The following is a 24,986-nucleotide window of genomic DNA, read 5'->3' as shown; positions in this document are numbered from 1 at the left end:
GATACTACTTCATACCCACTAGGATGGCTAGAATAAAAAAGTATATAATTATAAGTGTTGGCAATGATGTGGAGAAACTGAAACACTCATGTTGATGATCAGAATGAAAAATGGTAGACACTGTGGAAACAGTTTGGAAGTTCCTCTAAAATGTAAACATGGAGTTACCATAAAATCCAGCAATTCCACTCCTAGGTATATATGCAAGATAATTTAAAACATATGTCCTCACAAAAACATGCACATGAATGTTCATGGAAGCTTTATTAATAACCAACAAATGCAAACAACCACAATGTCCATCAACTGATGAATGGATAAACAAAATAGTATATCATACAATGAAATGATATTTATCAATAAAAAGAAATGAAATACTCATACATGTTACAACATTGATATACCATGAAAACATTACATTTTATGCTTTCCTTCATATGAAATGTCCAGAATGGGTAAATTGATAGAGACAGAAAGTAGATTAGTGGTTGCCTGGGGTGGAAGGGGAAACAGGGAGTGACTGCTAATGGGTATGGGATTTCATTTTTGAATAATGAAAATGTTCTAAAGTTAGATTATGGTGATGGTTGCACGACTCTGTGAATATACTAAAAACTACTGAAAGTTACATTTTAAAAGAATGAGTTTTATGTTTCAATAAAGCTATTATTTTAAAAAGTGTTTTGGCAGAGCCTCACTTCTGTACCATTTTTTTTAGCAGTCATGACAGGCTCTTATACTGTAGTAACAACTCCAGAATCTCCATGGCTTCTTACTATAATATATCTCTAACTCATGCTATATGTTGATGATACATCACCTGAAGATTCTGATCAGTTTCATTGCTATGTTCATTCTTGGACTCAGACTAAGTCATAGACACTAGTAAAATATTGTGGGTCAGCATGAGACAAGAAAAAGAGAGAATAACAAAGCATACCCTGGCTCTTGAAGCTTCTACCTGGAAGCGACACACATTGAATTGCTCATGTCAACCAGAGGCATATCACCTGGCTATACATGAGTTCTATTGGGCAAGAAAGTATAAGCCTGCCATGTGCTTTGAAGCAGAGAGAACAAAATATTTGTGTACAGCCTTAATATTTATCTCTAACTTTGCATAAAAAGATCACAAGTTGTTCTGTTTTGTAGTTACACCTAACTGTCAGAGGGTTTGTATGTATGTGTGCATGTGTGTGTATTGGATAGTTAATACTGTGTAACAAAATATCCCAAAACACAATGTCACACAACAATAAGCATTTTGTTTTTTAATTGCTCATGTGTCTGTGGATTGACTGAAGTGACTCAGCTACACATTTTGAGGCTGGAATAAAGACCAGACATACTCTAGGGCATATTTTTTCATGTGGGGGAACCAGAAGTGCAAGAGGATCAAATGGAAACAAGCAGTGCTTTTAAGGTCTCAGATCAGACAGGCACACTGCTATTTCCATCTATATTCCATTGTGATTTTGTGTCACTGTGTTCCAAAATGATCTCATGGCCAAGATCAGCATCAATGAAGCAGACATACACTCTTCACATGTTGTGAAAGGGTGAGAAGATCTTTGCTAAATAATCATCTAATCTACCACATTAGATGCCAGGCCTTGTTCTAAGCTTTTTACACATAAGGACTCATTTTATTCTCACAACAAACTCAAGAGGTGGATACCATACATTACTTTTCTCCATTTTCACAAAGAAGCACATAGGGGAGCAGAACACTTAAGTAACTTTCCCAATGTCAGAAAGCTTGTAAATGATGAAATCATGATATGAACTCAGGCAAGCTTGTCTCATTTTTCCACATTCTTTATTTCCTATATATTTATATCCATCAGTGCCCAGTGACTTTATCACATCTCTTACTGAATAAAGTCCAAAATTTAGATTGATACCACTCTAACTTTTTAAAGAAAGAAGATAGCTCCTTTCAACTAAAATAATTGCAAGATGTTACTTACCAAGAGTTTAACTTTCAATATTCAGTGCATGAAGAAATTAAACATGGGCAAAGGCAAATACTACTTTTAGAATAATTTGTATTTTACTAATTACAATGATGTCTATAATCATTTGATAGAAAAGTAATATATGTGTGTGTGCTCACAAGACATTATTCATTCTATAGACAATGCTTTAAATCCATTTAGATTTTTGAACCTTCCCAGGTATTCAAGTTCCACTAGTTGGGAATGATAGTTTGTGAGAATTCTTCTACAATACCGGAATAATAGTCTGTATGTTTCTTATTAGTTTACACTAGCATAACTGTATACAGAAATAGGAAACTAACGACCCAGATTGAAATAATATTATACTACAAAGATTTGGTGTGTAATATCATTCTTGTCTTGGCTCATGCTGCCTAACTATTTAAGATCTGAGTAGATGTGTGCAATAATTCCTGCCCTAGTACTAAAGGAGTAAGGAAACAAAGGGCATGATCTGACTTTTCTTTTTAAGTTGTTGTTTACTTTTTCTTATAGGCTGTCAAACAGAATTCCCTAGGTCAAATTTTATTTTTAGTCAACAGATCTCTTTTTCTCTTTTCAATAACAGAGGCAAAGCACTGAAGTATTTTATACTTTTGTTTAAAAAGAAAGATTGTAAGGAAGCTAGATGTATTATATTTGGAAACCTATTTCACAGGGGTAAAAGGAAAAAGGAGTTATTCTGCAAAGCTTGGTGGAGAAGAATGTGGTTAGATACAATTAAATTATGAGGCATAAACCAGGTAAGGTATAGAATTTAGCCATCAGGCATCATGCAACTAAAATGGGAGTCTACACCAATCATGATATTAAAAGTCATTGTAAAATTTTTTAGAAACACTTTGGCACATAGATTTCTCCCTTTCTTCCCAATCTCTGGGTATTGTAAAAAATCCATGGTTAATTTTAATATGTATATGAAGCAGAGAGTAGATGTCAGCACAAACATGTGCATTCACTTATGGGGTAGATGGTATGTGGATATGACAAATTTAATTGAGACATTCAGTTTTCATTTGGTAGGCACAATATTTCCAAACTTTAGCTGCAGGTACGATCCTAGTGAGGGTGTCCAGTGAAAACCATGTGATGTGGACTCAGCTTTAGCACTGGTGGAGACTCCAGGTTCGCTCTCATCCCAAGGGACCTGCCAGTTCAGATTCTTCTCAGCATTGTGGGTTTCTTCTCGTCTTTCTATTTTTTGTTTTACAAATACATATTTACACCCGAACTTCTATATATTTGGTGAAGGAATATGAAATCAGTGACTGGCCCATGTTCACCCAGAGGTTAGTTGTTTTTTCTCTTTGACTTCTCATTTAGTTATTTAGGTTAACTAAAATAAAATACCCTGGAAATACATCTACTATTTTGTAGGTTTTGCCCTATGTCCTACTTTTTATTATCTAGAATCTCCAAAAGTTCTACAGTGCTTCACAGTGTTTTCCCCCCTAACTTTAGTTATCAAAGTTTTAGAGAATATTTGGAAAGGAAAGTAGAAGACAAAATTAGAATGTCTGCACACAAAATAGGAAGTCACTAGTGAAAAGCACATAATGCACTCTGATTTAATCAGCACCAAGGACAAGGAAACATTCAATGAAAATGCAGGGTGATGAATTTACAGCAGCTAAAATGAAATATGTGCTTTTGCAGCATGCAGCAAGTCTGTTGAATTCTTCTTTGGGAAATCACAGATGCGAATAATACAATATCCGTTGCTTGACTCTCTTTGCCACCTGCTTCTTCCCGTCAGTTTGTGGGTCAGTACATTAGTCAGGAGATGAGAGACCATGAGTCTCTAAGATGCCAACACAACATTGGAAAGAAGATGAAACATTTTTGTCAAACCCACTCATCAGCACTGGTTTACTTCCTGAGGGTTTTGTGAATAACCACAGAATTGTTTGTGTCCTTGTATATTTGCCAACATTTTGTCCCAAAACCTTAGTTTATTTTTAATCTCTGTGATTAGTATTATTTTTTCTTTCTTTTTTTAATTTTCTGGTCTCACAAATCCTAAAAATCCTTAAAAACAACTATGCTTTCATACATGGGAAAAGTCAAATTGTAGATTTTTCTCTACTATTTCATAACAATAAGACCTGACCTGACCCAGAAGTGCGCAGGATGAGGGCCGTGGGGAGGTTGCTTTGGAAACTGTGTCCTTTACTTCCTGTCTTGCCTTAGTTTGCTTCTTATCAGGGATACTGCACAATTTAAAACTCCTATTTAAGTGACAGTGGCTCAATGCCACATTTGTCACCTCTGCGTAAGGCTCAGAAATTTAATTTTTTTACTTTAAAGATTCGTTTTTTCCCCTTTAAGAATGGAACTATAATTGACTAAGAAAAATATAACATTTAACATCTCATATGCAAGTTTTGCATTTGAGAACAAGGTAAATCGATGCTATTAATTTGTTCTGAATTTTAAAACCAACTTTAAAGATTGAGAATACTGAAGAAAATATATGAGGGTGAGAAATACTACTCCATACTATTTTTTTTTTTTTGCTGTATATTTAATCAGAAAAATATAAGAACAACTCATTTACTTGGAAATAATTAAACATGCATCAACAGGAATTTGTTTAGGGGTCAGCAAATTGCTGCCTGTTTTTGTAAATAAATTTTATTGGAATTAAGGCAAGCCCATTTGTTTACATATGCATATTTGGCTGCTTTTGTACTACAATGGCAGGGTTGAGTAGTTACAATAAAAACAATATAGCAAGCAGAGCAAAAAGTATTACTATCTGACCCTTTAAGAAAAAGTTTTTCAACTCCTGGATTGGTTATGTAAGTGATGATTCATCCAACAATAAAACACTATGTCATATCAAAAATGATGGTCACACATATATATAAGTACATTAGTTTCCTATTGCTGCTATAAAAATATTTCAAAAACGTAATGCCTTAAAACAATAGAATTTTATTATTTTATAGTTCTGGAGGTTAGAAGACCAATATAAGTCTCAGTGGGTTAAAATCAAATTGTCAGCAGGGCTTTATAGTTTCTGGGAGCTCTAGGGGAGAATCTGTTTCTTTGTCTTTTTTAGCTGTTAGAGGCCACCTACACTGCTTGCCTATGACCATTTCCTTCCATCTTCAAAGCTAGCAACAGTGGGTCTAGTCTTTCTCATGCTACCATCCCTCTGGTGTTTCTTTTCTGCACTCTTCTTTCCCTTAGTACCCTGTGATAACATTGGAACCACCTGGGTAATCCAGTATCATCTCTCCATCTCAAGGTCAACCGATTAACAAACTTAATTCCATCTGCAATCATTCCCTCTCTGCCATGTAACCTAACATATTCACAGGTTTCAAGGTATGAGGATATGAACATCTTGGGAAGGAGGGACTTAATTCTGGGCATTAGTCTGCCTACCATAATGAGTACTAAAAATATTCACAATATTCTATCATTTGGGAAAATATAACATAAAACATCAGGTACAATATGGTTCAACTTACAATGTGTTGTGAATAGAAAATATTCTCAAAAGGTTTATGGCAAAATATTACAATTATTTTCCTTGGAGATGGAATTATGCATGATTTTTACTGTATATTTTTTAAAACTCCAAGAGTTTTAAACAATGATCACTTGTCATTTTTGTAATAGAGAGAAATCTAAATGCAAATAATGGTAACTCAGACAAATTACAATGGAAATTTCAGAATAGGCAATTTTGCAAAAGAAAACCATTTTTCCTACATATATTTTTGTAGGGTTTTTTTTTTGTTGTTGATTGTTTGGTTTTTTGTATGATGTTAGTCCTTTAACAGAATCAGATGCCTCATACTTTCAAATTTTGTGTAAGTTCTATGCCGGCCCTAATCCAGGTGCTTCCCAGAGGGGCTTTATTTTACTGCATCATGGATAATCCAATTCTATTCTCCTTGGACTAGGATGTCCCAACCTGCAGAGAAGTGGAACCACTTGAGTTTTCATAAAGAGATCATTCTTTTAGCATTGTCTTCTTTCTTAAATATTTAGTACTTTCAAAGTCCCAATTAACTGATTCATACCTTTAGAAATTCATCTGCATACGCCATAGAATATCTACAAGTCATTCCAATGCTTGTTCTACTTGAAGAAAAATTGGCTTTCAAATTCTCACTTCTGTTTGTCTTTGCAACTCCTACGTACAAATACACTATTTCACCTTTTTTTTTTTTTACCAGCTATCTATCGTATGATGGCCCCCTTTTTTTTGATAGAATAGTTTGTTATTTGATCTTAATCTGTTATTCCAGATGATCTTAAAACTTTATAATTTCTTCCACTCATGTTACATCTTGTATGAATTTAGCTTTATTTAGTAATCAACAAGCATTTATGGTATACGTACTATATGAATATCTTGAATACTATTATTTTGATGTGCTGTTGTTGCTTTGAATTGTTTTGTAGCTGTTGCCTTATCATAATGTCAACCAGAGCAGTTGTGGTACTTGAAATAAAAACATTTAATTTAAAAGTGTCAGGTTAGAGACCAGTAGAATGTTTAAAGGATTCACAATAGAAAAGAAACAAAGTTAAAAGGGAAGAAAGAATAAAAGAAGCAGAATGCCTTTAATTGCTTTGAGTTTAGGCTTGTCTTATTCATTACCTTCGATATGGCTTAGGAGACAATTGTTATTTCTGTACCTTTATCAGGGAAATGAGCTGAAGAGTGTGTGAACCTTCCCTTCATATTCTGTACACTACCTAGCACATTATGAGTTCTTGGAAGAGACTAAAGAGGAGACTGTTAATAAAACCGAGAACAAGATTTTTCTCAGAAAGTTAGAAACACAGGCAGTAGCCCTGACCTAAGATAAAAATAAATAGAATAAGGCGAGGGGTGCTTTGGTCAAACAACTGGTAAAAGAGAATCTAAAAAACACTACCCTGTTTCCCCGAAAATAATGAGACAGGTTAGTTAGTATGATTACTAGGTAGATAGAGAGGTCCCTGATGGCATAAACAAAAAGCAGCCATATCCTGAAACTCCAGGCCCTGGAATGTCTCCTTCACTCCAGGACAGAGACATGAAAATATGCCTTAAATAGATAATCTCAAATCCCCTCTGGCCGGACAAAGGAGCAGAGCTGATAGATAGGAATGGGTTGGTTCATTAATCCCTTCAGGATGAGCAAACAGGACAAACCTGATAGATGAATCCAAGTAGAAGGCTCCAGCCCCCTTCCCCAAGCGGGCAAGGGAAGGTATAAAAGTAAGAGCTTTTGCCTCAGTCACGGGCACCCCCATTCGGGATCCCCTCCCGCTTGGGAGCTGCAACCTCTTCTCCTGCCTCTAATAAACTCTCCTGTTTTTAAAACGTTTTGCCTCTCCCTGGTCCATCTTTTCATTCTTCAGCTTCACGAGACAGGATCCCTGCCTACACTCAGAAACTGCCGGCAGATCCAACATCACCTACAGCATTTAGGGAGTCACAGGAAAATATCCCCACATCATTAAGACCTTGCTGGACAATCGACTCTAATGCGTCTTTGGAGCAAAAATTAATATAAGCAAAATAAGACTGTGTCTTATATTAATTTTTGCTCCAAAAGACACATTAGAGCTGATTGTCCAGCTAGGTCTTATTTTGGGGGAAACACAGTAGATGTAATTTGACTGAATTCATTTTGTGTGATTAGCCTAGCAAAGAATGATTTATTAATAATATTCAAGCTGGGGGAAGTTATATTTTTAAAGTGACTAAAACTTGTCAACAATAAATATTTCTCAAGCCTCTACGTAGATGCAAGAACTTTGGATATTGATCTTATAAACCTTATCTTTAAAGAAACAGAGCTTACCACTAACTTAAAAGAAAAAAAAATATCAAAGAACCTAGTAACATCTATGTTAAGACCTTTAGTTTTCAGAAAATCAGTAGGGACTGGAACCATCAGTAAAGACTCAATGGCTGAGAGGAAGTTAAGTGCTGAGTTTCAAAGGCTGGGAAAGGATACATGCAGGATGAGATGTGAGGGTATGCACGGTGAAGGGATTTCCATGACAAAATCAGAAGACAAGCAAGTGTACAGCCGGTTATCCCAATGGCTTACTGGCGCTTGTCTGAAGTTGGAAAAACATGAAACATCACATGAAATAAAAATATTTAAATTTGTACTTAAACAAGCTTATCTATTTGTTCCAAAAAGGATTCCCACTTGCTGAGAGGCAAATACCTATTAACACAACTAAAAGACAAAAATCCAATATTAAAAGAGGTGGAATTTATACCCCAAAGAGTTCTGCTTACTGAAAAGAACCAAGCTCTGAGCTTCCTAGGACCTAAGAAAAATAAGGAAAGCAGAAATGATAAGTTATCTTCTTTTTTAAAATGAGAATCGGCGTGTTTTCCTTTCCTTCAGCCCTTAAGGAATTTGTAATAAAAATATTGAGTAACATGACGAGTAATGCCTGGAGAACAATTGAAAAATGCAGGCATTTTGTAGGTGATGACTCTTCTTATATTCCCACCAGGTGAGAGCAAAGTGCGGTGGGGTAAGGGCCAGACTGTGAAGGAAACGGTGAATGCTGGGTTTGCTGACGAAAGTCCCTGGCTCTTTCTCTATTACATTTACTTTACCTTTAGGTCAGGGCTGCTACGTCAGTGTCTGGCTGATAGAGGACAATAAAATTCCCTCACTTACTAATAGTTTTCTCATTAGTCTCTTCCAAGGAACCATAATGTGCTACTTAGTGGCCAGCATGTGCAGGCAAGGGTCAGGCACCCTTCCGTTAATTTTCTAATGCAGGTGGGAAAGTAAGTATTGGATCATAATCTATGCTGAAGCTAATGAGAAAGAGAAAGCTAAACTCACAGCAATTAAGGGCATTCTGCCTCCTTATTCTTTTCTCTTTTAAACAGGTTTTATTGTGAATCTTTGTGTGATTCTGCTGGCCTTTGTTCTGGTATTTAAATATGTATTGTTTTTATTTTAAGCACTGCAATTGCTCTCCTTGATAATATTGTTCTCTTAATCTTCAGTTACAAAATAAGGCAAAGAGTGCGGAGTAGTTTTTAAATGCAGACATTTCCTGTGTGATGACACTGCATTGACATTAGTGAGAGCTAAGGGTATCTGGGCAAGAATGGGGTCTGGAGAACCCTTTGAAGGGCAAGAGGAGAACATTTGGCTTTTTGTTTTAATAAGTACGTAATAAGAACATTTAAGTGACTGTAGAATAAAATAATCTGTAATTATTTCAGAGTTTTCTAAAAAGAGGTATATTCTCTTTTTTATTTTTCCTTCTAATTTGGAAAAAGGCTGAGGGCGAATAATATATAGTTAGAACTGTGATTTCATGATATGCCAAAATAAGTACCAAGAAACAGCTACATTTATGGCGTTTATGTTAAGGCCTATTACTGGTATGCAAATTCCCAGCCAATAATTGTTTTCATAATCAGGCCCAGAGGCATTACCATGGAGGAAGTAATTATAAAATGGTTAATTAAAAGTAATTATAAAATGGTAAATTACTTTTTATACATCCTCATATATTGTTCAGTTATAACTTAATCTTTGAAATACTGCAATGGCTGCCTCCCAAGAACACGCCACCCTTCAGGGAAACGTAGCTTGACAGCCAGTAACAACTGCCCTTTTAAAAAACTTTGCAAACTCAGTTTCTGGGACCTTCCATCTTGACAGCTGATAAACTTTGGCCATTTGAAATGAGAGGCCTGGGAAATTCAGATGCCAAAAGGCCCCACTGGGCTAAAAATTTGGGAACCAATTTCCACACAGAATTAAAACTTATTTTAATTACTGAAAGTTATATTCCACAATTTAGCTGCAATTTTAAAGAACCATAAAAGTTTAAAATACAGAGTATAGTGAAAATCACTGTTAAACGATACAGCCAGTGAATATATCTAGCCAGGAGAAGTGTAATCAGCTTTATGGCCTGCACCCTGTTTCTTTATGTGACATTTTACACTTTTGGTCGAGGCTAGCTAGATAAAATTCAGAATGCCCAGTTAAATTTGAATTTTAGATAAACAATGATTTTTTAAAAAAGTATAAGTATGTTCCAAATATTACAAAAGGCACACTTGTACTAAAAAATAAAAATTCATTGTTTATCTGAAAATTCAAATTTAACAGGGCATCCCAGATTTTTATTTGCTAAATGTAGCAAGTCTATTCTGGTTGCTATAGTAAAAACATCTTTTTACCACCACACTTCCAAGCTTATTATTGCTCGTAGAAGAAAACACTGATATTTTCCATATTCACCTTACTGAATTCTCTCATCAGTTCTCTGGGTTTTTCAGGTATTCAACCTTACCTTTGGCAAATAATGATGTTCTTGCCTTCTCTCTTCTAATGTTTGTAGGTTGCATTCCTTTTTCTGGTGTGATTGCACCGAATAAAAATACGAAGGCAGACTTAAATAAGATTGGTGATGCTGGGGCTCTTTGTGAAACCTGTTGTCTCCAGGTTAGTATTTTCCTTAATTTCCAAATTAAACAACGAAGGGTCCCATCCCAAGTTCTGGGTGAGTTCCAGCTCCTACTGCACTATTTCTGAGGTTTCTGGAGCTTACTTTCTCATGGTGATTTTGTCTCCTTCAATTTTGGATCTGATGTAGTCTGCGTACACACTGTGGTCTCCGCTTCTGCTCCCTATGGTGACATAGTGCCAATAGTGCTGATGTGTGGTAGACACCGAGAGCAGAAGGAAGGGCGCTTATAACAAACACAAATCTGAAAACAACTTAAAATTCGCTAGCAGGTGTCATTCTCTTTAACTCCCACATGGGATATCTCCCAGGTCATCTCACGCTCCAGAGATTGCTGTCTATAACCAATTTGCTGCACTTCTCATTCAACTCTATAGTCCTCCTATAGCCCCTTTTTCTCTTCACTCAAATGCACTCAAGAACTATTACATGTGTCACTCCCCAAACACATGAAGACTTCAAATACATGTTACTTTTTTTTCTTTTGTTTGCCAAAAAATTTAGGCTACTTGAATAATTTTGCATATACAAAAACAAAACAAAACAAAAAAAACTTGGTGTATTCATTAAGAAGTTAATTTTGCTAAAAGGCCATCTTCCAGTTTCTCTTCTATTAGCAATGCAAAGTACTGCCAAAAGAGTGAAATGACAGGTTTTCTTTAATTTGGGCAAAATCAGATTCTAAAGCAGGTCTCTTCTGGGAATGGGAGCAGTAATTGGAAGATGAGCTTTTCTGCCATTTACAATTGTCTTGCTTCTGACTTTCATGTGTCTTCTAATTATTTTTTTAGGTATTAATTATAAAGTGGGCTATTCTTTGAGATAAATGTTTTTGTTATGCTGAGGAAGTTCTTGACAGCAGTGGTGTTGAATTATGTCAAATTGCTTTCTGATATCTAGCAATACAATAGCCAACATTCTTCCACTCCCATCTTTGATCAATTGGGTTATATGATCTTAACATATTTCCTAATACTAAGCTATTCTTGATTTCCTGGAAGATATTTATTTTAGCTGTGATCTTTTAATTGAATGCTTGGATATTCTTATCTACTGCTAGGGCTCATCTGATTCAGCAATGTTTCTCACACTGTTCTAGGAAATAATCAATGGTTCCCAAACAGAAGTACCTGTAATCAAATAAGCTTGAGAAATCCTTTTTAGGGAAGATACACAAAACTTGTCACCATATTAAAGCCTCAGAGAAATACAAAGTTTAAACATCTGTTTTCATGTTTTAAGTGATTGAATTAACTTATTTGTACAAGGGAAATACAGTCCATAAAATCAACTGGAAAGTTTTTCTAAGCTTTACAGGAGTTTGTATATCAGGTGAATTTTATGGTTTCATAAATGTTTGAAAGAATTCTTTAGTCTAACCATTTGTATGCACTGCTGTTTGTGTGTGCGTGTGCATGCATGTTGTGTTGATTCTTTCCTTGAAAACTTTAAAAGTAAGGTTTCTGATTTCTCTGGATATAACTATGGTAAGCTTCATTTTCATGGAAATAGATCCATTTCATCAAAGTATTTATACAGAACTACACAGAATGATCTATATAACATAGAATTATTTTCCAGCTCTTAACACTTTCTTATCTATCACTCTAGAGTTAGCACTCTATTATTTCCCTAAATTGTCATTTCAGTTCTTTCAATTTTACTTATGGCTCTAAATGTACAACATAGTGAAACACTTTTAGCAAATCATCTTACTATTTCATAGAGAAAATAGATGCTACACAGAAAAGTCCTTCACCTTATCTGTTGGGTACTTCCTATCGGTATTTGAGTATTTTCAAATTTCTTTATCTTTAAAATACAGCCCAGGTGGTTCTAAAACATGTTCTCAAAGTTTTTCTAATACCTCTCCCTTCAGAATGGGGCTTAATTCCCCTCCCTTCGAGTGTGTGCTGGACTTGGCAACTTGTTTCTAACAAATAGACTAAGGCAGAAGTGACGGTATGTCACTTCCAAGATGTGGTTGCAAAATGACTATCTCTTCCATTTTGAGTGCACACTCCCTCTTCCACTCTCTCTTGCACTCTCTCTCTCTTCCTTGGATCACTTGCTGGAGGTAGCCATGCCCATGTTGTAAGCAGTCCCATGGCAACACCCATGTGGTGAGGAACTGAAGCCTCCTGCCTAAAGTCACATGAGAGAGTTTGGAAGGTGAACCTGCAGCCCCAGTGAAGTCTTTAGAGACTGCAGCTGTAACAGACAGCTGGACTGCAGCTTTATGAGCGAGACCCTGAGGTATAACCACCCAGCTCAACAATTCCCAGAGTCCTAAGGCTCGGAAACTGTGTGTGATAATAAATGTTTGTTATTTTAAGCTGTTATCTTTGGAATAATTTGTTACGCAGCAATGGATAGCTAATATGCCTTCTTTCAACCTCATATCTTTCTACCACTGCTACTCTACATCTCTATTTCTTTTCATAGAAAATCGTTGAAATAAGAATCTAAATGGGCTTAAGGACATTTATTATCTCACAGAACAGTATTCTGGGCGCACATATCAAGGGTCAGTTCAGGTCAGTCCTCAGAATGTTGCTCTTACGCCAGCTCCTTCAGGATTCCAACATTTTTTGCTGCAGTTCCAGACATCACCAGCAGGTGACAGTCTCAGAGGCAAAATAATCCCATTTGATTTCTCTTTTTAAAAGTGAGGAGAACCTTCTCAGATTCCCTTCAGCAGACAACCTCACATCTCACTAGTCAAAGTTTTATCATGAGTCGTTGAAAGTAGGGTGATCATACTTAACTTAAAGTAAACCCTCCCTGCTAAAGGTATTTAACTAAGTGTTTAGTGATTAAGTTTTTAACTGGTATTCATACCTACATTATACTGGTATCTGTAGGTACAAACTGTGGATGGACATTACTTTTCTTCCTTGAACATCTGCTTTTCTTTTTATTCTTTTCGATCCCATTTATAAGACTTCAAAATTGTTTGTTTCCTTAGCATTCCGCAGAATCCATTCCTGTTTCTTCCACATTGTCTTGATATTTAATGCCTTGTAGAGCTGGGCAATATTATCTCCTATCATTGGGAGGATGACTACACAGAATGATCTGGAGAGAATATTAATTAGAGCAAGATTGCAAATTCTATTGTGTGAATTACTGTCCGACTTTGGTCAGTTTGAAATTTTGTAAAATTAATGTATTTAAAACGAAAAGTACACCTAAATGATACGTCTTTTTGATTCTGAAAGCATCTAGCTAGAGTCAGCCAGAAGTTAATTTTTATAATGAAACTGGAAACCTTTGACATGATAAGTTGTATTTGATTAGCCAACCCCAGTATTTTTAAGCTCCTGTGTCATGGATAAAATGGCAGCCATATATTGTGACACAGAAATGGATTTACCTGAAGATGTATACACTGATAGGTAAGGTTAAACAGAGAATATCTGATAAAATTGACTAGTATATCTTCTAATGAGAAATATCATTTTACTGTTTTAGAATTGACACTCTTGAAAATATAATTAAGAGATAGTGGAGGAAAAAAATATATAATCCACAATAAGAGTTGTATAGTATTTAAAAAGCCTAAACCTTATATATAGCCTTCTTAGAATATAATTAGAGTTGTATAGTATTTAAAATTATATTATTATTATTATTATATAATTGTCCTATGCAGTCAAATTGTGAGACATTGTCTGAAACCTGAACACCTAAGTCTGTTATTATTCTCTGCACTAAATTTCCAGATGCACTAAGTGATGTACTTTGCTATATCTATTAAAGACATTGGTGCTACTTATTGAGTGCAATAACAGATACCAGGAAGGAGAAGGTAAATTTAAATAAGTCTGGGTAGTGGATTATAACAGGCAAGCCCTAGTAAAATCATATGAGGTCAGACAATTAAGTTCTCAAACTCATGCTAGAAAAAGTGCTACATACCTCATTGCTGAATATCACTATGGTTACCTTCAAAGTACTCTTCTTGGGAAGCTATGCACTGACACCAGCACCTAGTCTGCCCTTCAAAGCAATTTTGGAACCCTTTTTCTGGAATGGCCATCAGAGCTGTTGTCGTAATACACTTGATGTCTGGACTGTCATCAAAATGTATTCCTTTCAATATTTCCTTTATCTTTGGGTAAAGAAAGAAGTCAGTGGGGGCCAGGTCAGGTGAGTAGGTAGGGTGTTCCAATACAGTTATTTGTTTACTGGCTAAAACTCCCTCCCAGACAGCGTAGTGTGAGCTGGTGCATTGTCGTGATGCAAGAGTCATGAATTGTTGGTGAAAAGTTCAGGTCATCTAACTTTCCATGCAGCCTTTTCAGCACTGCCAAATAGTAAACTTGGTTAACTGTTTATCCAGCTGGTACAAATTCATAATGAATAATCCCTCTGATATCAAAAAAGTTAGCAACATGGTTGCAAGAAGTTCGCGAACTTAATGTCAGATCTCTATAATATTTAGCAACTTCCTGTAGGAGGTAACCTTAGCTTTGTCTGGTAAAGGTACTAGGGGGGATGTGTAGGCCACACCTTTAAAGACTTGTTAGTCATTTGTCAAGGACTTTATTGGGAAAGGCACTTCTGAGTCTCCATTTGTGCAGGGAAAGCAGGAGCCTGCACTCTGAGTGTAGTCTGTTGCTGAAAAGAAACAAGTACTAGCTTCTTAAGACTTATACGAGTCCTCTAGTATCTGCATAACAAACTATCCCATAACTTAGAACCTCAAAACAATGATGTTCTATTTCAGGGTTTTGTGGATCAGCAATTTGGGCTAGGTTCAGCTGGGTAGTTCTGTTGTCCTCTCCTTGGGTCACTCAGATAGCTGCAATCACTTGTCAGATTGGCTGCAATCTGCCAGCTATAGGGACCCTGAGCTGATAATTTTGACTCTGCTCACCTGTTCTCTTCCTCTGATAGCTCAGGCTTCCTCACACGGCTGTCTCAGGGCAGCAAAAGTAGGAAAGCAGAAGCCAGATGATCTCTTGAGTCCTAGACTTGGAAGATGTATAGCAGTGCATCTGCCACATTTGGTTGGCAAAAGAACTCAAAAGGCCAAACCAGATTTAAGGAAGAGATAAATAGATTCCTCCTCTTCATGGAAGGAGCTTCAAAGAATTTGTGGTTATTAATGCAGATGTGAAAGCACCCAGGGAGCCAGTGTGCAGAAATGGGAGCGGTGGCTGAGGGACATGGGCTCAGCACAGACGCGGTCTGCTGTGACAGTTTCTCACTTCTCCCCAGTGTTCAGTTCCTGGCATATGGCATCTGCATGAGTTATTTTGTTATATGGGTGAATAAAGGACCATTCACTAAAAGGATAAAAACATTTTATTTAATCTGTGTGCCTTTGGGGACTCTTCATTTAAATAGATTAAACATTTTTTTTTTTTTTTTTAAATCTTTCCTTGGGATCATGTATCCTGATATCCAATTTGGAAAATCTGATGTTCATGGTAAACAGCTGGATCTAGAAAGCTAAATAAACTTATAAACATTTTAAATTAGCATTAGACACATAGCAGACACACACAGTGCCTTGTTGAATTAGGTTAACAGTAGAATGCTAATTAAAAGCAAGGAGACAGAAAAATCAAAATAAGGGAAAGGCTGATTGCTTAGGATTAGTACTACATGTACTCATTTTTGGACTTCAATGAAAGGGAAAGAGAGAGAATATTTGTGCATTTACTAAGTTATTGCGTACATTATTATCTCATTTCATCCTAAGAAGAATCTTGTAGGGTAGACCTTATTACCTATATTTTATATCAGGTAACTCATCTGTAGCTTAGAAAGGGCAGGAGACTTTTCCAAGGATGTGATGTGTGGTGACGAGGACTCTCTCCTTGATCAAACTTAAGTCAGGCTTCTCTGAGCCCTCTTTTTGACTAGGCCTTGACCTTGGCCCCTGTCTTTGTCAGACCTGCATAATGCAGATGTAGTGAGAATCCTGCTAAGTCAGTTTAGCAAGAATTCTCCTACCCTTGGTGGTTCTTCTTAGTAATCTTCCTACCACTGACTCCCTCATTTTGCCCTGTGGCTATAAACCCCTAGCTGCCTTTTCTGTATTTGGAGTTGAGTACTACCTCTCTTCCTTATTGCAATAGTCCTGACTATAGTCTTCCTGACCATTTCAACAAGTGTCAGAACAATTTTTTCTTTGCCAGTGGCTGTCATCAATATGAACCAAAGTTGGGAAGATGAGAGGAAGCCTGAATAAAAGGTCATAATGTTCACATATAATTCAATATCTTTAAAATTCACCAGTTTATATTGCTCACCAGCAAAAGTATAATTTAAGGAGCCCCTTAAAATAGCATGGTTCAGGCTTCCCTATCCTCTTATCTTTGGGAAATTTTGTTTTAAAGAAATTCCGATGTTGGCCTGTATAACTACCTGAATCTCTGTTACATATGGTGTCCACCTACACTTGCTCACGAGCCTGAGCCATTCTGCTGCAAATCATCTCCTTATCTTCTGAGTACATTGACTTCTCTTAAGTCACTACTGAACAAATATTCTGTTCTTAGAGGATGGTTACTCTAACCTTTATCTCTACTCCAGGTAGCCTCAATTCCCAGAAGGCAGATGTTATCAAGCTGTAATCTTTGATGAGACTTTAATGAAGAATTGAAAATAACACATAGATATGATAAACACATAGGTATGATAAAAAGTGATATACATCTGCCATTAAGTCCTCTTTAAGGTCCAAAATGCATGATGGTACTTTTGAGGCACCTATAATATTTTTCCTTTCCTCATCATAGAACTTTCCCCTGAATTCTAACTCACTTCCATATCATCTAGGATAATTTACCTCAATCAGTAATTGTGACTTTGAGTATATTTTGGTCCTTTGAATATAGGCCCATCAAGATAGGCAGAGCAGAACAAAATGGTCCAGCCGCAATACATTTCTCAAAGTCTGCATTGGTTATCTCTTTATTCCACACATAGGATATTCCTGGTTTCATTTCACTCTGCCAGATCCAGATTTTTTTTTTTTAATCCTTTCTCCAGGAAAGTGTAGACAGACATGTACTTCTTTTCTTTAGTCTTCTCAGTTCACTTCTATTTTTCTGTGAAGAATTACTTAAACTAAGCCATGTAAGCACATACATGCTTTCATATGGCACACACACAGGCACACGCACACACATACACGCACACACATAGGCACACACACGCAGCCCTCTAATTTAACAACCTCAGTCTCCTTGCACGGTGCAGGATTACTGGTAGCTTAAAAAGAAACATTTCTCTAATGATAAAATTGTCTGCAGAACTGCAACTGCATAAAACATCCACAACCATTTACATTATTGCCCTGAGAAATTGAGCTTCCTCTAGGAAGCATTCAGATATCTTTTCTGATGCTAATCTCTGCCTTACATCTGCATAACTGAAAGGCCTATCAGGAATATGTTTTTCTGAAAACTGTGTGCCCCAGAGTTGTTAAGTTTCCAGTCCTTTAAAAGCTATGATATCTTTATAAAACATTTTTTTCCTACTGCTTCTTTCTAGGTTTCAAACGTATTTTTTAAACATTTATTTTTAAACTAATTTTAGTATAAATAATTTTCTTACATCCCTTACACCACATCCTCTGATGTCATCATTTTACATAGCCATAGTACAATTAACAAGAAAAGTAACCATGGTACCACATTGTTAACTAAACTACAGACTTTATTCGAATGTCACCATGTTTTCCACTAAAGTCTTTTTTTGTTTCAGGATTCTCCAATACCAGTTTTCATTCAGAGTTCAGGCCCACTAACCACTTGTCTCACCTTGCTTTAACAATCTCTAGAAAAATGAAGCTTTTTTTGATCACATAGCTGAAATGGGAACGGAGGCCTAGGATAACAATTACACTTCTGGTTTCCCCATGGATCAGTCATCCCTCTGGAGGACTTAGTGAGGGCATTGGGTGTGGAAAGAGGGAATGTGTCTTGGTGCTAAAATTGCCAAGTGAAAGTGGAGAGAATTGCATAGGTTAAGTTCTCCAGACTCTGAGATGAAGATTTGTTTATTATTAAGAATGTTCCCAGGAAACATTGACAAGGAAGTTGGAAAGTGGGATGAGGAATGCCAAGTAGAGGGGACCAACCAAGGATGCCATATTGAATGAAGTCCCCTCAACTTGATCCTGTGGGGGAGCTCCAGAAACTGTGGATTGCATGTCAGAATTTTCTTGATTAGGCGTTAAGAAGCTAGAATATCTGTATGCTTTACACTCACCAATCATTGGTTAATAGCTGCTCCTGGGGGGTTGTACATTTCCAGGCTTAGTTCTCCAGGGTTGTGAGCCAATCAACTCTGGCCACCTGAACCCAATAGCAGTCATGGGTGCAGGCTGCTATGTGTGAAAGCAGACAAGGATCCAGTATGTAAGAAAATGGAGGAAAAAAATATGGGTACAGCACGCCTTTTATAGTCAAAAGAAGATAGACTCCTTTTAAAAGGGTATGAAGTACATAAAGGCTGTTTGGAAGGCAAAAGGAAAATTCTACTTTAAAAAGTTGTGAGGGAAAAAGTTTCACTATGGTAAAGGTGTTGGAGAAATACAATTAAAAATATGAAATCTTCTCCCAACCCAGAAAAACCTTTCCACAAAGGTGGTAGAGACAGAAAAACAGTTTTGTTATTGAATAAGTAAGTATTAAACCAGAATGTAATGCTCATCAGATGCAATCCACTAAGAGATTTTGAAAACAGAAAGAAATCTTTTTATATAACCAAGCAGATACAACCCATTACAGTAGTACAACCCTTATTTGTGGTTTCACTTTCAACAGTTTCAGTTGCCCATGGTCAGCTAGATATATTATTAACCTAAAAATAAAGGCCAAAGTGAGAGGCAACAAGCATTTATTTGAGATTAAAAAAAAAGCTATTTGGGAAGCAGTGATTCAGGCAGAAACCCAAATAGTGTTCCCATTAGGAGGGGAAGGCAAAGGGTATTTATGAAAAAGGGAAGGTGAACAATTACATCCATAGAAGGAAGACATTTGTATAGGATCACAGAAGCTAGCATAGTGATGCTAATTCTAAAGCATGTTTTTAATCTTCAGCCTGGTTGACATATTATCTGCTTTTTTGTTATCTTGGCAAACAATTGTTTGGGATACAGTGCTGTTTTAAGCCCAGTCCTAACATTATTTTGCCCAGTTTTATCATGCCAGAGTTTTGAGGAGTAAGATATGCAAGGCACTTCCTTTGGGATGGCAACTCTGACTCCACTTTAAAATAGCTCTGTTTATATTGGTTTTTCACAATATTAAATAGAAAATTTCAGAAATAAACCATTTATACGTTTTAAATTGCTCACCTTTTCTGAATAGCATGATGAAATCTCTCACTGTCCCTCTTTGTTCCTCCTGGGATGTAAAGCATCTCTTTGTCCAGCATATCCATGCTGTGCATACAGTAAAAGAAGATATTTTGAGAGTGCGAGAGAGAAGACCACATTCACATGAGTTTAATATAGTATATTTTTATAATTATTCTATTTTATTATGAGTTATTGTTATTAATCTCGTACTGTGCCTAATTTATAAATTAAACTTTATTATAAGTATGTAAGTATATATGTACAGGAAAAAAGATAGTATCATTAGGGTTTGGTACTATCTCTGGTTTCAGGCATCCACCTGGGAGTCTGGGAACGTAACCCCCACAGATAAGGGGAGACTGTGTACATCAATGTTCTCAGGGTAAATAATAACTAGTCTTCAAGTAAGAAGTCTTAACAGCACCAATGTCATGTATTTATCCTAACTGGTAATTCAAGTGACTATGGATATTAACTGTTTGACTTTATCCAGAGTAAAAAAACAATAAACAAACTCAAACTGGTCTTTTTATGACAGGAACAAGGAGCCCACTGAAATTAGGTTAATACCTTTCCATAGAAGCTGGGAGATCTGACCGCTACCTCTAGATAGTTACATTTAAAAGAGATGGCTCCTAGGTCCTTGAGAAAGACATTCCTGGGTCCTTCAGCTGACAAAAGACATTCCTGGGTCCTACTAGTCTTCAAAAAGATGTACATATATTTGAAAGAGAGAAAATACTTACAAGCTTTCAAAAGTAAACACACTAAGAAAAAGAAGGAGGAATAGGTCTCTTCCCTGTTTTCAGCAGAAAAAAATTAAGTCTCTTATTTTTAAGTTTTGTCTTTACCAAGGTGATGAGACTTATTGACTCCAGAATCCTAGTTTATATAGTTTTTCAGTCTGTTAAAATATATACATTAGACTTTATGTATATAGTCTTTCCAAACACCATTATGAGCAATGATACTTTAAAGTAGAATATTAAATATATTCTCCTTTTCAAAATCAATAAGTATTTGTGATACCTTCAGTGAAGATGCCATGATTAATACACTTTTAAATATGCATTTTCAACATTAACTCATATTGAGAAATGATGTTGAAACCTTGGCTCTTGTCTTCCTGAAGGAAAGACTTCAATAAAGAGACAGAAATGTGTGCAGCATGAACAGCAGAAGTTTATTAGTAAAAGAAAGTACACTCTGAGACATGGAGCGGGCTGACCCAAGAGAAGGAAGCAACCTCGCCTTACATTGCATGAAGGCTTTGATTTCTTTGGGTAGAGTGGCCTCCCTTTCTCCCTTCTCATATCTCTCTCTCTCTTTCCCTGAGGTACCCAGTCCTCTGGCATTTAGCAATGCATGTCTTTGATTTAGAGGCATGTATAAACATATCCCTTTGATTTAGGGGCATGGGTAAACATATGTCCTTGGTTTGGGAGCATGGGTAAACACATCCTTTTGGGGTGTGTGAAAACCTGGAAGCCTGTTGGGCTAGTAAGGTATTGAAGGTCCTGACAAACAGGATGTGTACCCTGATAAGCAGGATGTCTTCTCTTAACAATGCATTTCTTTGATTTATGGGTATGTGTAAACACATCCCCTTTGGGGTATGTGAAAACCTGGAGTCCTAGGATATGGTCCCTGATAAGCAGGATGTCTTCCTCTCTTCTAATGTATTTCTTTGATTTAGAGGTACATGAAAGCCTGGAATCCTACCGGCAGCTGTCAGGAGCTTAGTAACCCCAAGTAGGAGCTACAGCAAGGGGCTTTTCTAACTGGGGCCAAATTTCTCCTTCTCCTGGTCATTTCTATCTATTTCCCTACCTACCCCATCATCATGAAGTAAATTGAGCAATGTACCTGACAGGCTCAGTTACTTGGAAATTTTTAACAACAACAGTAAAAGAATCTGAAGGTAAGAGTTCAGAGTTAAAGTGCATTGAACTCTTGTGAGACAGGAAAAAACGTAGGCTCTTTATATTTTCAAAGTGCTGCCAATTTTGTAAGGAAAATATATGAAATGGGCGTAAAGAATAATAGCTAGTAAAGTGGAAAAGGTCATTTTCCCTGACATACTGTAAACCACGTATATTATAGAGATAAAAAATGGAATTTAGCAAGCAATAAGTATGGGCACATATGCGACTAACGTACAAATTCTAGTGGTTTTTAAACATTAAAGTTTATCCCATCTCTTTCATTGAGATTAAAACTTTAATGAAAACTTGGGAAGGGACATAAATCTAAAGCATAGAATAAGATCAACTACAGCAACAGTGTTCTCAGTTACCTAGAATGATTGGGGAAGGAGTTGTTGATACTCCTTCCAACTTCCCATTTCTAGCAGTTGCTCTAATTTAATTTGTAGACCTCAAGCCACTCACATTTAGGCATTTGTTACTGTCAAGGCAAAGGATGTGAAATGCAGTCAGGTTGCAGAAGATTTGGCCAGACATCAGCTTCCTTTTGATTATTATATGCACAGAGTTATTGAATATGAGACTGGACAATATCTTGGAGATCAGATAGTCCTTTTCACCGAACAAATGAAGTTTAGAGAGAAGGTGAAAAGACTTGCTCAAGGTCACATGGACACTTTAATTTGAATTAGGGCTAACACAGGTTACTATTGCTTAATAATTGTGCCTGAGTTAATTTCCCTGATTCCCAAATAAACATTTTATAATGCAAGTTTACTGGGTTTTTTGTTTGTTTGTTTGTTTGTTTTGCCTTTCCATATCTGTAGATGGTAAGTTAAGGATATGTCAGTGTTGTTTTTAATTTTTTATTTACTTAAAAACAAATTTTTAACCCTCTTTTGTACACTGACGCCTGGGCCCAACCCAACCTGGGTGCTACTCCTCTATGTTATCCACTGTCTCTCAAGGTTTGTTCCAAGCCATTTCCAGACCCATCACTTCCCGGTAAGCATTTACTCTGTATTCATAACTTGCTTTTTACCACATTCAAAAATAAAAAGAGATGTGGGATAACTGTTTTTGGAGCATTAAACATTATATTCGTATTTATTCATTCATGCTGAAAAGCTTTCTAAATGAATAGGTTATTTTTTACCTTAATAAGTCAAGTTTATTCAATATAATTTTTCATCACTACATATGAAAGTGGTTGCATTATTAACTTAAAGCAAGTACTCAAAAATACGTGTCTATTATTAATCTGTAAGTCACAGGATGAAAGATGGGCAGCATATCCAGGACTTTGGGATTTGAATAAAACTATGCCATTATCTTTATTTCCTGTCTCTTCATTTCATCCCATAAATTATAAGAAACTTTATGATCCCCAGTCTAACAACTGCAGTAAATTTTTGAAGCGGAAGATGAACCAGCCTATTTTTGTTTCTCCCCATTAATGATCTTCTTTTCCGTATCTATCTATGTTGACATTTCAGCATGCATAACTTTAAAAAAATGTTATTCGGTAAAAATATATAACACATCAACTTACTGGTGGTTTTGGCCCATTTCTATTTCATTTTCATTACACATTTTTTATTAGATATGAAAGAAGAGCCTTCTCAATTTCAAGATAATTTTTGTAGTATATTTTATAAAATTTCTTCATAAATCTACGTGCTGCAGTTATTCAAGGGTAGAGGTTTTATGCCCTAAGAATCCCAGGTATACATCACAACAATTTTAAAGTTACAAGGTTGTATTATAATGAGATGAAAATTTCTATAGAAAATCACTTTCTTTTCTAGCAATTTAACCACTCAGAATTTCCCCTGGAGAAATGCAGATATAAGAACATATGTGCGCAAGATCATATGTACAAGGATGGCCACTGCAGAATCAGGTGTAATAGCAAAACATAAGAGCCGCACAGTGTCTAGCAACAGGAACTATGGGAGACTATGCATAGCTAAGTATAACAAGTAAGATAAGATCAATATATACTAACAAAATGATTTTCAAAATATTGCTAAGTAGAAAATGAATTTGAAGAACGTTCCATGCAGTACGATATTACTTATATAATTTATATTAAAATATTATATATTATATTATATATATTAGTTATTGTACTGTGTGTATAGTCTATTTGATAAATATGTATTGAGTTTCTACACTGTGTAATGCGCTTTATTTTTTCAAAAGAGTTGGTTTAATTCCAGGCAGTACAGAATTCAGGATAGAACAAAGACTGAAGAACACACTTAGGATTCTGGGTTGGGTTTCCTCTGACCTCACAGCTAAGGTTGAAATGGCTGAGTGAGAAGAACTAAACAGATGAGCCACTGCATTATTATTATTATTTTTTACAAAAGTTTATTCTTAAATGTACAACAGACTCCAAAACAACACTTCATTCTAGCTATAGGTGGCAATAGCTCTTATGGTAGGGAATCCAAATGTTAAAACTGGAATGGAATTAAGGATCACCATTGCTCCAGGCACAAGGAACAGCTCACTTTTTGCCAGATTTCTTAATTCCACCTGTGGCCAGGGGGCCCTCCCCCGCGGCCTTCGCTTTTAACTCCTCGAGTTTCTTTTGCTCCTCTTTTTGCTTTTGCTTGAATGCCTTCTCATCCTCGTCCATCTGCTTGGCCTGCTTCTTGGGCTGCTTCAGGGGCTTCTTCTTGCCACCTTCGCGGCTGGACATGGCACCTGCCGTCCCTTCTGTAATGCACTTTTTAAGAGTGTGACTGAGGAAAAATTTGGAAGTCAATGGCATGTAAGTGAATTGTAAAGACATTAGGAAAAGGATATAGAAAAAAACAAGTCTAGAATAATCCAAAATAAAGCAATGACAGGGGCTCTCTCTGACACAGGAATGGATGGGTTAGTATAGAGAGGATAGAATAGAGATATTTAACTTTGTATGTATGTTTGAGTGCCCCCTTTTTCTCTTTGGCACTATATTCATTTATTAGTTGTGTAAATCAGTTTGGATGCTCATATTTTACATTTATAGGGAACATAGTATAGCGGCATTTAAATTGGATTGTAAAGCATCATAGTAGGTAGCAAGAATAGGATTTAAAATGTCAGAGGGGAACAAATATTGACACTACTCATTCTCCTTGGATGCATACAGATTTCAGAGATCACTCAAACATGACCCTGACTTAGGTCTTTTTGTCAGTCTCCTTTTGACACACATAACAGGGCAAAGGTAGGGTTATTTTCCTCTTTCCCATTCATTTGGGG

General features: G+C 36.3%; 1 protein-coding gene and 1 pseudogene across 3 annotated transcripts in view; one reads left to right on the top strand and one right to left on the bottom strand.

Annotated features, from left to right (window-relative positions):
• LOC148758918 (uncharacterized) overlaps positions 1-24,986 on the top strand; it is a 933,397-nt gene that overhangs the window by 436,629 nt on the left and 471,782 nt on the right. The gene's annotated exons all lie outside the window — the stretch shown is intronic.
• On the bottom strand, positions 23,924-24,450 carry LOC109457149 (translation machinery-associated protein 7 pseudogene; annotated as a pseudogene).

The sequence above is a fragment of the Rhinolophus sinicus genome, chromosome 2, assembly GCF_057876585.1.
Source record: "Rhinolophus sinicus isolate RSI-liver-muscle chromosome 2, RSI-T2T, whole genome shotgun sequence".
NCBI lineage: Eukaryota > Metazoa > Chordata > Mammalia > Chiroptera > Rhinolophidae > Rhinolophus > Rhinolophus sinicus.
The sequence above is the reverse complement of the archived record's forward strand: the minus strand, read 5'-3'. Positions and strand labels throughout refer to the sequence as shown.